Source organism: Choloepus didactylus, chromosome X, assembly GCF_015220235.1.
Source record: "Choloepus didactylus isolate mChoDid1 chromosome X, mChoDid1.pri, whole genome shotgun sequence".
Classification (NCBI taxonomy): domain Eukaryota; kingdom Metazoa; phylum Chordata; class Mammalia; order Pilosa; family Megalonychidae; genus Choloepus; species Choloepus didactylus.
Window position 1 is genome coordinate 122,943,525 of NC_051334.1, and position 14,534 is coordinate 122,958,058.

Below are 14,534 nucleotides of genomic sequence, written 5' to 3' on the forward strand. Positions count from 1 at the left end.
TGGGGTGTTTTGGGTCATGAGAATTGTTTAAAATGGAGAGTGATGAGGATTGTACAACTAAGTGATGATATTGTGAGATACTGATTATCATGGACAGAACATATGCTATGTGAAATTAGGAACCCCCTACTTTATAAGTCAAGGCCTCCATCTTGACTTCTGAAACTTATGGTTGTAAAGGGGAGGCTAAGCCTACCTATAATTATGCCTAGGAATCACCTCCAGAGAACCTCTTTTGTTGGTCAAATATGGGCTCTCTCTCTAAGTCCAACTCTGCAAATAAATTCATCACACTCCCCTCAACATGGGATAGTTCCCTCTGGTGAGCGAGTCTCCCTTGCGATGTGGGACATGGATTCTGAAAATGAGCCTGTTCCTGACATACAGGTTGAGAATGCCTTTTTGACCAAAAGGGAAAAGAAAGGCAACAAAATAAGGTTTCAGTGGCTATGAGATTTCAAATAGAGTCAAGAGGCTGTCCTGGAGGTTACTCCTAAGGAAGCTTCAGCTAGAAATACTAAATGGCCACAGTATGATAAGCCCAATTCAACAGCAGTCCCCCAAACCCTAAAAAATACCCTGTCCATATCTGAGACTCAAAAGTTTCACTCACTACGTTTATTCTTCAGAAACTTAAATCCTCTAGAGAGCTCCTGTTCCAGTTTGCTAATGCTGCCATTATGCAAATACCAGAAATGGATTGGCCTTTATAAAGGGGACTTATTAAGGTACAAATTTACAGTTATAAGGCCATAAAAGTGTCCAAACTAAGGCATCAACAGATGATACCGTCACTGAAGGATGGCTGATGGCATCTGGAAAACCTCTGTTAGCTGGGAAGGCATGTGGCTGGCATCTGTTGATCCCAGGTTGTGTTCTAGCTCCTATCTCAGCTCCCATGCATTCTTGGTTCTTTCTCCCAAGATGTTTCTAAATGGCTTTCTCCAAAACGTCTCTGGGTCTCTCTTACCTTCTTCAGCTCCTGTGCTTCTAAGCATTGGATGCTTCTCCAGAGCAAACTCTGGACTAGCATCTCCAAACGTCTCCAAGCATCTCCAAGTGTCAGCATCATTGTCAGCAATTAGCTTCTCTCCAAAACGTCCCTCTCAGCAGCTCTGAGTTCCTTCTGTTTGTGAGCTCTTTTATAGGAGTCATGTGATTAAATCAAGACCCACCCTGAATGGGCGGTGTCTATATAACCACAGAAATCATTTAATCAAACTTTTTGCCCACAGTTGATTGAGTCACATCTCCATGGAAGCACTCAATCAAAAGATCCCAACCTATTCAAACTAATACATCATCTGGCCCCACAAGATTGCATTAAAGAACATGGCTTTTGGAGGGACATAATATATCCAAACCATCACAGCTCTTAAGCCAGCTAAGATGCAAAACCCAGAGGCAACAGCCTCTTCAAGAACATCAATCAGTCATTTCCCTTTTTCCCATAATGTCAACACCCCTTTTCAACATGAACAGGTTAGGGTGGTCATGGCCTAGACATCCCTGAAGATCAGGAAAGTGATTAAACAGACAAGATGGAATTTAACAAAGGATTATGAATCCTGAATCTCTATATAATTTTTCTTTTTCTTAGTTGCTAGGATATTAGAACAGCTAGAAGGAAAGAACTGAAATGGTAGAACTGGAACCCATAACATTCTTTGACATTTGCTATATAGCTACTTGTTAAATTGTAATTTGAAAGTTATCACTATTTTGTATATATGATTTATTTCATAATAAGGAAATAACTGAAACTATGGTACTGTAACCCATAACATTCTTGGAAATTTCCTATAAAACTACTTGTTAGAGAACCTAAGATGGTGGCTAGGAGAGAGGGCAAAAAAACACCTCCGATAGAGGCCAGAAAGTGACCCAGAACACCAGTTCCAGCGATGCAGCAGCTGGACAAGGTCTGCTAAATCCACAGGGACCATGCACTTTGTGAAACCAGGAGTCTGCGTTCTGAAACAAGTGAGTGAGCTGGCTGAAACTCCGGCAGCCATGCTGCGGTGTGGGGAAACCGTGGGTTGGCGTTTGGAGGTGGACTATTTCTTTTTAAAAAAACCCAAAAGCAGCTGCAGATACAGCAGTGAGAACCACACAGTGAAGCACGGCAGGAACAGGCTGTGCAAACGCCTCAATACCTGGCATGGAAGATAGCGTTTCGTGCACCCACTGCTATTTGTCTCAGAACAAAGAGGGCAGAGGTGAACCAAAAAGGGAAAAAAACCATGCCCCTTGCAGCCATCTTCCCGGCGGGCTGGGAATGCTCCTGCCCGGCGCCGGAGCCACAGCCCAGAGCCGTGCCAAGGGACCCAGTGTTACAGGAAGTGTTTCTGGCAAAACCACGCACACGCCACAATATTGGGCATGGACAACAGCCTTTCGTGCACCCACAGCTAACTGTCCCGGAGCTTGGAAGGTGGAGCTGTGTGAAAAGGGGGAAATTAACACGCCCCATTCAGCCATCTTTACAGCAGGCTGGGAACGCCCCTGCACGGCCCGGCGGCACAGGGCTTCCCTTGAGAGATGGCGCACACTTGTGACTTGGCACAGCCTTCCCTCAGCAGAGGTCCTGGAAGAGCATGGCTGGGAAAGGGGACCCGCTCAGAAATCCAAGGGACCCTACACCAATACCAAGGACTTGTGGGTCAGCGGCAGAGACAATCTGTGGCGAGACTGAAATGAAAGTTTAGAATCTTGCAACAGCCTTAAATCTCCAGGAACACTTGGGAAGTTTGATTATTAAAGCTGCCCTGCTAATAAAAGACCTGCCCACTTCAGATACTAAAGGGAGTCCTACCTACAGAGAAACAAAGGAAGGAGAGAGAGACATAGAGAAATTTAACAGATATATATAGAACATTACATCCCAAATCACCAGGATACACATTCTTCTTTAGTGATCACGGAACTTTCTCCAGAACAGACCATAGGCTGGGACATAAAACAAGCCTCAATAAATTTTAAAAAATTGAAATGATTCAAAGCACATTCTATGACCACAATGGAATACAAATAGAAGTCAACAACCATCAGAGACTTAGAAAATTCACAAACACCTGAAGGGTAAAAATAAGGAGGAGATGAAAACATTCCCAGATAATCAAAAGCTGAGGGACTTCATCACCAGTAGATCAGTCCTATAAGAAACGCTAAAGGGAATTGGGCAGGCTGAAAGGAAGGGACACTAAACAATTGACTGAAACTACATGAAAAAATAAAGATTTCCAGCAAAGATCACATGGTAAATATAAATACCAATGCTACTGTATTTTTGATTTGTAACTCCACTATTTACTTCCTATGGGATCTAAAATACATAAAGTGTAACGATAAATCAGTGGTTTTGGACTCAATGTAAAATATGTAATTTTTGACAAGAACTACATAAAGGTGGGGGAATGGAGGAGTATAGGAACATAGTTTATGTGTCCTATTGAAGTTGGTATCAAAGAAAACAAGATTGTTATAGACTTAAGATGTTAAATTTAAGCCCCACAGTAAACACAAAGAAAGTATCAGAGAATATGATTGTAGAGATGAAAAGTAGAGTATGAGTTATGAGAAGTGGGAAAAGGGGCAATAGGGAGTTAATAAGAGATGAGTGTAGGGTTTCTGTTCTACATGGGACATGACTCCCAGGGGTGTAAATCTCACTGGCAATGCGGGACATGACTCCCAGGGATGAGCCTGGGACCCAGCATTGTGGGATTAAGAAAATATTCTTGACCAAAAGGGGGAAGCAAAATGAAACAAAATAAAGTTTCAGTGGCTAAGAGATTTCAAATGGAGTCAAGAGGTTACTCCGGAGGGCATTCTTACGTGCTACATAGATATCCTTTTTTGGTTTTTAGTGTACTGGAATAGCTAGAAGGAAATATCTGAAACTGTGGAAATGCAACCCTGTAGCCTTGATTCTTGAAGATGACTGCATAACTATGTAGTTACATGGTGTGATTGTGTGATTTTGAAAACCTTGTAGCTCACACTCCCTTTATCCAGTGTATGGACAGATGAGTAGAAAAATGGGGAAAACAAAATGAAAAATAGGGTGGGATGGGGGATAGAATGCTTTGGATATTTTTACTTTTATTTTTATTCTTTTTTGGAGTAAGGAAAATGTTTAAAAATTGTGATGAATGCACAACTATATATTGGTACTGTGAACAGTTGATTGTACACTGCTGATGACTGCATGGTATGTGAACATATCTCAATGAAACTGAATTTAAAATAAAAAAATTAAAAAAAAAATAAGAAATGAGTGTAGGGTTTCTGTTTGGGGTGAAGGGAAATTTCTAGTAATGGATGGTGGGAAGGTGATGGCATTGCAACATTCTAAATGTGATTAATCCCACTAATGGAAGGCTAGGGAGGGGGTGGAATGGGAAGATTTAGGCTGTATATATGTTTCCACAATTGAAAAAAAAAAAAAAAAAAAAAAGACAGTCTAAATAGATGACAATTAAATGCCAAGGATGATCCTGGATGGGATCTGAGGATGGAGGAGAGGAGACTCAAAGGGACACAGATGGGACATAAAAAAAAAAAAAAAAAAAGGAAATATAGAATGTAAGCTTTGTATCAATGTGGAATTTCTTGAACTTCTTAGCTGCGCTTAATGGGATTGCATAAAAGAATGTTCTTGTTCATGGGAAAGGTATATGCGAATTATATTGTTTGTTCGAGGATGTGTGCAGCTTGTTCTCATATGTTCAGAGGACAGAGCAATAGATGATGGATGAGAGGGAGGGAGGGAGGGAAAGAGAAATGGCGGTGTGACAGCATGTTAAAGTTGATGGATCAGGGTATCAGGGGAGGGGTGTTGGGGTATGCTGGAGTTCTGTGTATGGGGTTTGTATTGTTTTTGCAACTGTTCCTGTAAGTTTGAATTTATTTCAAAATAAAATTTTAAAAAAAAAGGGGCAGGAAGGAGGAATTACAGAACGAAGAGAGGAAACTTGGGAGTGATGACTATATTCACTATCTTTTTTCTTTTTCTTAGTTTTTAATTTTTATTGAGATTGTTCACATACCATACAATTATCCAAAGATCCAAAGTGGACAATCAGTTGCCCCTGGTACCCTCATACAGCTGTGCATCCATCACCACACTTAATTTTTGTTCAATTTTTAGAACCTTTTCACAACTCCAGACAAGAAATTAGAGAGAAAGAAGAAAAAAAAAAAGGAAACTCGAATCCTCCCATATCCCTAACCAACCCCCCTCAATTGTTGACTCATAGTATTGGTATAGTACATTTGTTACTGTTTATGAATGAACATTGAAATATGACTAACTGTAGTATATAGTTTGCAATAGGTATATATTTTTTCCCTATATGTCTCTCTATTATTAACTTCTAGTTATAGTGTCATACATTTGTTCTGGTTCATGAAGGAGATTTCTAATATTTGTACAGTTAATCAAAGACATTGCCCACCACAGGATTCAGGTTTTTTTTGTTTGTTTGGTTTTTTTTTTTTAATTTTTTTTAATTTATTTTGAAATAAATTCAAAGTTATAGGAACAGTTGCAAAAACAATACAAACCCCATACACAGAACTCCAGCATACCCTGACTCCCCTTCCCCTGATACCCCAACAGGATTCAGTTTTATACATTCCCGTCTTTTGACCTCCAACTTTCCTTCTGGTGACATATGTGACTCTGAGCTTACCCTACCACCTTCATATACCTTTCAGCACTATTAGTTATTCTCACATCTTGCTACTGACACCTCTGTTCATTTCCAAATATTTAAGTTCATCCCAGTTGAACATTCTGCTTATACTAAGCAACCGCTCCCCATTCTTTAGCCTTGTTCTGTATCTTGGTACCTTATATTTCATGTCTATGAATTTACATATTATAATAAGTCCCTATCAGTGAGACCCTGCAATATTTGTCCTTATGTTTCTGGCTTATTTCACTCAGTATATTGCCCTCAAGGTTTCGTCATCAACCCATTTTTTTTTTAAGATGGTTTTGTTCACATGCCATACATTCCAACCTAAGTAAACAATTGATGGTTCCCTGTATAGTCACATATTTATGTGTTCACCACCCTCACCACTATCCATATAAGGGCATCTATATTTCTTCCACAAGGCAGGAGGGAGAGTCAAAGAAGGTAGAGAGGCAAAAGAAAGAGGGAAAAAAAATGACAGCTAGGAAGTAGCAAAAGGAAAAATAACCTTAAATCAAAGTAGAATAAAGAATCAGACAACACCACCAATGTCAAGTGTCTAACATGCCTCCCCTATTCCCCCCTCTTATCTGCATCTACCTTGGTATATTGACTTTGTTACATTAAAGGGAGCATAGTACAATGATTCTGTTACTTACAGTCTCTAGTTTATGTTGATTGCATCCCTCCCCCAATGCCTCATTTTTAACATCTTGCAAAGTTGACATTCGCTTGTTCTCCCTCATGAAAGAACATATTTGTTCATTTTATCACAATTGTTGAACACTCTAGATTTCACCGAGTTACACAGTCCCAGTCTTTATCTTTCCTCCTTTCTTCTGGTGTCCCACATGCTCCCAACCCTCCTCTCTCAACCATATTCATACTTATCTTTGTTCAGTGTACATACCTTGCTGTGCTACCATCTCCCAAAAAAACTGTGTTCCCAACCTCTCACTCCTGTCTTCTATCACTCTGCAGTGTTCCCTTTAGTATTTCCTGTAGGGTGGGTGTCTTGTTCACAAAGTCTCTCATTGTCTGTTTGTTGGAAAATATTTTGAGCTCTCCCTCGTATTTGAAGGACAGTTTTGCTGGATATGGGATTCTTGGTTGGTGGTTTTTCTCTTTCAGTATCTTAAATATATCACACCACTTCCTTCTTGCCTACATGGTTTCTGCTGAGAGATCTGCACAGTCTTATTAAGCTTCCTTTGTATGTGATGGATTGGTTTTCTCTTGCTGCTTTCAGGATTCTCTCTTTGTCTTTGACGTTTGATAATCTGATTATTAAGTGTCTTGGCATAGGCCTATACAGATCTATTCTGTTTGGAGTACACTGCGCTTCTTGGATCCATAATTTTATGTCTTTCATAAGAGATGGGAAATTTTCATTGATTATTTCCTCTATTATTGCTTCTGCCCCTTTTCTCTTCTCTTCTCCTTCTGGGACACCAATGATACGTACATTCTTGTATTTCATTTCATCCTAAGGTCCCAGAGACATTGCTCATATTTTTCCATTCTTTTCTCCATCTGCTCCTTTGAGTGGAGGCTTTCAGGTGTTTTGTTCTCCAGTTCCTGAGTGTTTTCTTCTGCCTCTTGAGATCTGCTGTTGTATGTTTCCACTGTGTCTTTCATCTCTTGTGTTGTGACTTTCATTTCCATAGATTCTGCTGGTTGTTTTTTTGAGCTTTCGATTTCTGCCTTATATATGCCCAGTGTTTTCTTTATAGCCTTTATCTCTTTGCCATATCTTCTCTAAACTTTTTGAATTGATTTAGCAATAGTTGTTTAAATTCCTGTAAATCAGTTAAAGTGTAAGTTTGTTCCTCTGACTGGGCCATAACTTCATTTTTCCTAGTGTAGGTTGTAGTTTTTTGTTGTCTAGGCATCTGACCTCCTAGGCCACCCCAATCAGGTATTCCCAGAGGAGAACAGGCTCAGGTCACAGAAGGAGGAAATATTCAGTGTCCAGTTTCCTTGATGGTTTTTCTTAGAGGATTGACACACCCTGTTTTTCGGCCCAGCAGGTGCGCCTGTCAGCCTGTCACGGGCTGGTGTAAGGGGGTGTGGCCCATGGCTCTCCTCCCCCAGGCTTTGGGGTCTGGTTCTGGTAAGGCAGGTAGTAGAGCTGGGCCCCTCCCTTTCCTCTTAGGAAGCTATGCCCCCTCCAGAGGGGTCATTTGCTTATAAACAGATTCTTTGTTTCTCTGACTCAGAGTGCTGAGATTTTAAAATGGCTGAGGCTTTCTCTACTGCAAAGAGCTGCAAGCTGAAAATGGCTGAGGCTTTCTCCTCTGAGCTGCCCAGGTTGAGAGAGAGAGAAGGGGACAGAAAGCTCCCAGATTCACCCGTCAGCCAGAGATAGCACCCGATCTTCAGGGCTCTCCACCCTGAGACACATATGTCCCTTGACTCTCCCAAGTCAGTTGTCACCAAAAGCCTCTGTCTGCTTGTTGGGGATTCACAGTCTGTATTGAGCAATTAACATTAAAACCCCAGTTGGAGCTGGGCTGAGGTCCACTCGCTTGTTTGGAGAGTTCTGCTCTCTAGCACCATGGAGGCTTCCATAAGGGAGGGGCTCTCAGCTCTCGGCTTGGGTCCGCAGTTTTTACTTACAGATTTTATGCTGTGATCTCGGGCATTCCTCCCAATTCAGGTTGGTGTATGATGAGTGGACAGTCATGTTTGTCTCCCTGCAGTTATTCCAGGTTATTTACTAGTTTTTCAGTAGTTGATGAATTGTTCCAGGGTGACTAACTGGCTTCCACTCCTCTCTATGCCACCATTTTAGCTCCTCTGGGTGGTTTTGATTTAATCACTGGAGTCCTATAAAAGTGCTCATGAACAGAAAGACCTCAGAGCAGCTGAGAGAGACATTTTGGAGATGGCCGTTGAAAGCAGACTTCTGCTGACACTTTGGAAATGCTAGCCCAGTGTTTGCTCTGGAGAAGCTAAGAGAGGACAAAACACCCTGAGAGCGACATTTTTGAAGAATGCACAGGAGCTGAGGAAGAGCTGGAACACAATCTGGGATCAGCAAATGCCAGCCACATGCCTTCCCAGATAAAAGAGGTTTTCTGGATGCCACTGACCTTCCTTTGGTGAAGGTATACTTGTGTTGTTGCCTTAATTTGGACATTACAACATTCTAAATGTGATTAATCCCACTAAATGGAATGCAAGGGAGGGGTTGGAATGGGAAGATTTATGCTGTATATATGTTTCCACAATTGAAAAAAAAGACAGTCTAAATAGATAATGACAATTAAATGCCATAGATGATCCTGGATGAGATCTAAGAATAGAGGACAAAAAGCTCAAAAGGACACAATTGGGACATAAGAAAAAAATGAAATATAGAATGTAAGCTTTATACCAATGTTAAATTTCTTGAACTTAACTACAGTTAATGTGATTACATAAATGAATATCCTTGTTCATAGGAAATGTATATGTGAATTATATTATTTGTTCAAGGATGTGTGAAACTTGCTCTCATATGTTCAGAAGACAGAGCAATAGATGATGGATGATAGGGAGGGAGGGAAGGAAAGAAAGAAATGGTAAAGTGACAAAATATTAAAGTTGGTAGATTGGGGTATCGGTGGAGGGGGGTTGGGGTATGCTGGAGTTCTGCGTATGGGGTTTGTATTATTTTTGCAACTGTTACTGTAAGTTTGAATTTATTTCAAAATAAAAATTAAAAAAAAAACTACTTGTTAAATCATACTTTGAAAGTTATCACCTTTTTGCATATATGATATATTTTACAATAAGGAAATAACTGAAACTCTGTAACTGTAACCCATAACATTATTTGAAATTGCTCTCTAACTACTTGTTAAATTGCACTTGGAAAGTTATTACTTCTATGTAAATACGTTATGTTCCACAATAAAAAAAGAACATGGGCTTTTCTGGGGTACATAACAGGTTCAAACCAGCACACTAGGTATATACTTAGAGGAATTGAAGGATAAGACATGAACAGACATTTGTAAACCAATGTTTATAGTGGCATTACTCATGATTGCCAAGAGATGGAAACAACCCAAATGTCCATCAATGGATGGGTGGATAAAGAAACTGTGGTATATACATGCAAGGGAATATTACAGAGCTGAAGAATAAAGTCATGATGCATGCAGCAATGTGGATGAACCTTGAGAACATTATGTTGAGTGAAATTCACCAGAAACAAAAGGACAAATGCTGTATGGTCTCAACAATATGAACTAATTATAAAGAGCAAACTCTGAGAGTTAAAGTTAAGAACACAGGTCATCAGGAGGTAGAAAGAGGGTAGAGATTGGGCATTTGATGCTGCAGCACACAATGTTCAACAGAATTTACTGTAAAGATCCAGAAATGGATAGTATAATACTATCTAATGGGGGCACAATATTGTAAGTATAATGAACAAAGGTGAGTGTGAGTATGGCTGAAAGAGGAAGGCTAGTGGCATATATGACACCTTAAGGAAAGATGGAGGATAAAAACAGGGATTGTATGACTTAGCAAAACATGGAGTGGACAATGATGTGATTAAATGTAGAAATGTAAGAAAGTTTTTGCATGTGGGAGAAAAAGAATATCAACAATGCAAGGTGTTGAAAATGGGATGGTATGTGGGAGAAATACAATCAATGCAAAATTTGGGTCTATAGTGAACAGTAACATCATAATATTCTTCCATTAATTGTAACAAAGGCAATACACCAAAGCTAAATATCAATGGGGGGGATATTAGGGAGGGGATTGAGATTCTGGTTGTTGGTGGTAGTGTTTCTCCTTTATTATTTTTTAATTCTTTATTCTTTTATTTTTTTCTTCTTTCTTTGGGGAAGAAACTGAAATGTTCTCATATAGATTATGGTGGTAAATGCATAACCATGTGATTATACTGGGAGCTATTGATTATTCACTTAGGATGGATTGTATGGTATGAGAATAAAACTTTAAAAAATAAACAGAAGGATACAAGTGCTGGAGAACATGTGGAGAGAGATGTATATAGCTATTCACTGTTGGTAGGGAAGTAGAACGGTGCAGCCGCTCTGGAGGACAGTGTGGTGGTTCCCCAGGAGGCTAAGTATAGGGTTGCCAAATGATCCTCCAACCCAATTAATTGGTATATACTTGGAAGAACTGAGAGCAGGGACATGAATAGGCATTTGCACACTGGTGTTTATGGTGACAGTGTTCATGATTTGCAATGAATGGAGGTGGCTTAAGGGTACATGATGGGTGAATGGAAGGGTGAACTGTGGTGTATGTGTACAATGGAATACTGAACAGCTGCAAGAAGGAATAAAGTTGCGAGGCATACAACTAGAATGGACTTTGAGGATGTTACGTTGAGTGAAATAAGCCTGAAACACAAGGACAAATATTGTAAGTCCTCACTAATATAAACTAATAACAACCAAATGCTGAGAATTGAATTCAAGAGCATTGGATATCAGGGGATAGAACATGGGAAGAGATTGGGCAATCGAAGATGCAGGAGTACAGAATGTTCAACAAGGCTTATTGTAAAGGTTCCTAGATTTAAACAGTCACATCCTGAGTTTTAGCTGTTAGGTAACAAATGTTTATTTGGTACAAAATTTATATCCTCTGTAGCATACCTTCTAATTTAACCAGTATGGTCAGTTTATTTAAACAACACAATTACATGGAACCTAGAATAGAGAAGGAGATCTTGTTATTCTGTAAAGGTTTAACATAATACCCTGATACAGAGTATTTGGGGCAGAAAATTTAAAAGTACTTGCAAAGTCCCCTTGAGGGACTGGCGGAAAAATGTGGAAATATTAAACTTTCTCACCAGGGGAATTCCTGATATTCTCACAAGCAATAGGGATCCTCAGTTTAGTAAGTGAAGATATTGACCCTGGGGCTTGCACTTACGAAATGTATTTCTGCAAAGGAGAGGTTAAGCCTACTTATAATTATGCCTAAGAGTCACCCAGAGAGAACTTGTTTTCTTGCTCAGATGTGCCCTCTCTCTCTAAACCAACCCTGCAGGTGAACTCACTGCACTCCCCCCTACGTGGAACGTGACTCCCAGGGATGAGCTTGGCCCTGGCATCATGGGATTGAGAAAGCCTTCTTGGACCAAAGGGAGGAAGAGAAATGAAACAACATGAAGTTTCAGTGGTCAGGAGATTTTAAAGAGATGGAGGTTGTTCTTATTATATAGATAAACTTTTTTAGTTTCTAGTGTAAAGGTAGAAGGAAATACCAGAATCTATTGACCTGTAATCCAGTAGACTTGATTCTTGATGATAATTGGTTAACTAAATAGCTTTTATTGTGTAACCGTGTGATTGGAAAAACCCTGTGACTGACTCTCCCTTTACCCAGTGTATGGACAAACAAGTAATAAAACAAAGACAAAAAATACATATAAATACTACGTGGGTGGAGGATAAGGAGTATGGGATGTTTTGGGTATCCTTTTTCACTTTTATTTTTTTTTATTTTGGAGTAATGAAAATGTTCTAAAATTGAATGTGGTGATGAATGCACAACTATATGATGATACTGTGAGCCACTGAGTGTACACTTTGAATGGATTGTATGGTGAGTGAATATATCTAAATAAAATTTCATGTAAAAAAATACTGATTGAGATTTTGCAGAAGGGCTGGGCCTCAGCTCACTTCGATGAGACCAAGAATTAATATAGATAAGGAACTTCGGGGAAGATGGCAGAATAGATAAGGCCATGCAAACTTCCCTCCATGGAATAACTAGAGAAAAGGCAATAAATGACTGGAACAGTCATTCCAGGGTACTAGCAGCCAGAGAAGGACCTCTAAAATATACAGGGGGGACTTGGTTGTAAGAGCAGAGAAATTACATCTGAAAGGACAGGCTGAGTTTATTCAACTCAGTCTGCCACTGGGGCTGGCAGCTGTACGCCAGCCATCTGAGCAGGGGTGGGAGGAGCTCTCCACTCCTGCACACCCTTAGCAGCAATTAGCTGGGGAGATAACCCCTCTCAGTCCTGTGGCCAGGAGCTCCTGTGAGGGAACACAGGAACCAGTGGATCTGTCTTGACAGCACACAGAAAAATTGGTGCAGTTACTCTTCCTCCATGAAGGCCCATGGGAGCATGGGCAAGAGATAGGGAGAAAAGAGGATACCAGAATGAATCACAGATGCCATCACAGATGCTTATAAGCACATGGCAGGCAGGGTCCTTGGGGGCCAGCTAGGAGGCAGGGCAATTTTCAGCTGACCTAGGGCTGGAAAGTGTGAGACCTGAAACCCCACAGCCTGAAGGTACCCACTTGGAAGCTTGGGAATCACCAGACTCACTGTGCCCTTAAGTGGACTCTCTGCTGAACTGCACAGAGCCCACCCACTATTCTGAGGGCTGGCAATCCCCAGTGCACACAGAGAACTTCTGCACTGATTGGATTTCCAGCTGGTGTGGACCAGCCCATCATGCAGCCACAGTCAATGAAAAGCTGGCTTGGGGGTAAGAGGTGGCTCAAGATTGCCATCTGCTGGGAAGACAGGGAAAGTGCACTCCAGCAAGCTGTGGTTCTGCTAAAGAGTAAACAGAAAAATAGCAGATCTTATGGAAATAAGAGACTGTAGGTCAAATTTAAAATATACTAGAGACACACAACAACAGATTTGAAGAGGCAGAAGAAAGAATTAGTATTAGAGGACAGATCAATTGAATGCAAATGCACAAAAGAAAAAATAGAGGAAAAACTTTAAAAAATTTGAAATGGATCTCAGGGAAATGATAGAAAACATGATGCACACAAATAAAAGAATCATTGGTGTACCCAGCAGAAGATAAAGAGGTTAGGAATAATATTCAAGGAAATAGTTGGGGGAAACTTCACAACCCTTACAAAAGACATACATATGCAAATCAAAGAAGCACAATGAACTCCAAACCGAGAAAATCCAAATAGACCACCCCTGAGACATATACTCATCAGACTGTCAAATGTTGAAGAGAACAAGAAAGCCCTAAAAGCAGAAAGAGAGAAGCGATGCACCACATACAAGGGAAACCACATACTAAGTACTGTGGTGGGGAAGTAGAACGGTGCAGCCCATGTGGAGGACAGTGTGATGGTTCCAGAAGAAGCTAAGTATGTGGGTGCCATAAGGTCCTGTAACTTCTTATTGGCTATATACTTGGAAGAACTGAGAGCAGGAATACAAACGGACATTTGAACACGTATTTATGATGGCAGTATTCATGATTTGCAATGGATGGAGGTGACCTAAGAGTACGTGGACTGATGAACAGAGTGGTGAACTGTGGTGTGTGCATACAATGAAATACTGAGCGGCTACAAGAAGAAAGGAAGTTGTGAGTATGCAACTAAGTGAATGTATCTTCAGGACAGCATTTTGAGTGAAATAAGCCAGAAGAGAAAAGACAAACATTGTAACACCTCACTAATATGGACTAACTATAAGTGCAAACTCTGAGAATTGAATCTTAGAGCACAGGTTATCAGGGGAAGACTTATTATAAAGGCCCCTAGATTGCAAGCTCTTACAGCAGTCACATGTATTCCTGGGTTGTGATGGTTATCTCTAAATTCTGAGATGCTGAGCTCTTGGTCTATTAACCTGGTCAGTCCCTGGAACTTCAAGTATCTATGTGACACCTAGACTCAGAGCCAGAGTTAGGCAGCTATGAATGTCAGCATTACCCCATCCAGCAACTGTTAAAGAAGCTGAAAAAGAGATCAGGTATTAATCAGAGATATGAATGAAGTGGATCAGGTTAGGACTAAAGCAAATCAGACTAATGTATAAAGGACAATAATCCCTGCATTT

The 14,534-nt window shown here is 40.4% G+C and overlaps 1 protein-coding gene across 3 annotated transcripts in view; it reads right to left on the reverse strand.

Moving 5' to 3' along the window:
• GPR143 (G protein-coupled receptor 143) overlaps positions 1–14,534 on the reverse strand; it is a 120,219-nt gene that overhangs the window by 56,624 nt on the left and 49,061 nt on the right. The gene's annotated exons all lie outside the window — the stretch shown is intronic.